The sequence below is a fragment of the Phaethon lepturus genome, unplaced genomic scaffold, assembly GCF_000687285.1.
Source record: "Phaethon lepturus isolate BGI_N335 unplaced genomic scaffold, ASM68728v1 scaffold12532, whole genome shotgun sequence".
In the NCBI taxonomy this organism is placed as follows: Eukaryota; Metazoa; Chordata; class Aves; order Phaethontiformes; family Phaethontidae; genus Phaethon; species Phaethon lepturus.
This window is the reverse complement of record NW_010525615.1, coordinates 33372-34956: the sequence shown is the minus strand read 5'-3', so window position 1 is coordinate 34956 and position 1585 is coordinate 33372. Positions and strand designations below refer to the sequence as shown.

The following is a 1585-nucleotide window of genomic DNA, read 5'->3' as shown; positions in this document are numbered from 1 at the left end:
GCCAGTTCCCCTACATGTAGTGTAGTGATGAGAGGTCTCTAACCGTTGCCTCACCCCTATTCTCAGCACACTGTGGAACTTTCTGCACTAAGAATCTCTCTGGTTTTTCACTACTAGAAATCAATTTTGTTCTAATGAAAAATCCTGAATTCTCCTCCGTGGAGAATAAAGATCTTTATTTCTGCTCAAGACCCATGCTAAACATCTCAACAACCCAGTCCTTCTACAAAACCACCATCTTGACCAAAAGCATTCTTCCAGAAGGAAAAGAATAATTCAGTCCTGTCCTCTTCACACCCAGTTGAGTTTGAAGAGCCAACAGGGAGATGCTAGCATTGCTGCTGCAGGCTCTCAACATCAGCACCTGCCTGCTGGGAGCTTGAGCAGGTCACCAACGCTTCTTCTAGATCACTATATAACACACAACTAAATCACGGCATGTGTCACACACCACTGCCAACAAAGACAGGCTTCTCCCAGGACTGATGTTCCCACGGCAAGGGCCAGTTCACAAAGCTGTCCCAGACAGGAGCTGCCTCTCTCAGTGACAGCCAGAGGCAGGGAGGTGGACAGATTCCCATGGGTGGTATGAGAAATGAGAACAGCCTGTGACGCCTGGTGCTCTAATGCTTTCAGAGAAAGATGGGTGGACTTGTCCATTTAATTCTTCCTCACTGACTCACAAAGAATTGCAACACTCCTTCTCACAAGCTGTTCTGTAGGTCTTGTAGCTTGATAGTCTTCTTACACATGCTCAAGCAGGGCCAAGTCCTGGAAGGTGCTCAGTACTTCTGAGAAGTACTGGGCACTCAGCTTCCCCCAGATAAACGTACCTCCTTTCAAATCTTAGGAAAACCACAGAAATCTTTTCTTACATCTAGAAGTTTCCACTCACAAATCCCCAGTGTCCATTCCCAGAGCTTGGCCAGCCTGCAGGGCTTCAGACATACTCCAGCACTTAGTGCAATCTTGCCACCGGAGCCCTCAATACACCTGAATCTGCACAAGTTCAACACCCAGCTCAAGAGGATAATATCATTGTGTATTTAATCCTCCTTTAGGAATTATCAGACTTTGAAACTACAGTGGAAATGCTGAGAGCGTATCCATATATGACCCTACTTGACATTTGCTTTGATTTTACTGCAAATAGTTTTGAATAACAGAAAACGTCAGGAATTTCTTCTGACTCCACAGAGTATTTCAACACAGTATCTTTCCTTTGCTTGCTGTGCTTTTTTCTCTCCATTTTGAGTATCAATCAATCAACTACTATTTGCATGGGGTTTGTGTGGCCAGGTTTTGGTAGCGAGGGCTGCAGGGGCAGCTTCTGCGAGAAGATGCCAGAAGCTTCCCCCATGTCCAATAGAACCGATGCCTGCCAGCTCCGAGACGGACCCGCCCCTGGCCAAGGCCGAGCCCATCGGTGACGGTGGCAGCACCTCTAGGACAGCAGAGTTAAGAAGGGGGAAAAAAAGGCAACAGCAATTGCAGCCGGAGAAAAGAGTGAGGGTATGTGTGAGGAGCAGCCCTGCAGCCACTGGCTCGGGGGAGGAGGGGTCCAGGGGCCGGAGCAGAGGCGCCC

General features: G+C 48.1%; 1 protein-coding gene across 1 annotated transcript in view; it reads right to left on the bottom strand.

Annotated features, from left to right (window-relative positions):
- The window catches only part of LOC104617484 (dynein heavy chain 9, axonemal-like), a gene marked incomplete at both ends in the record, with an annotated part of 34667 nt that overhangs the window by 472 nt on the left and 32610 nt on the right, over positions 1-1585 (bottom strand). The gene's annotated exons all lie outside the window — the stretch shown is intronic.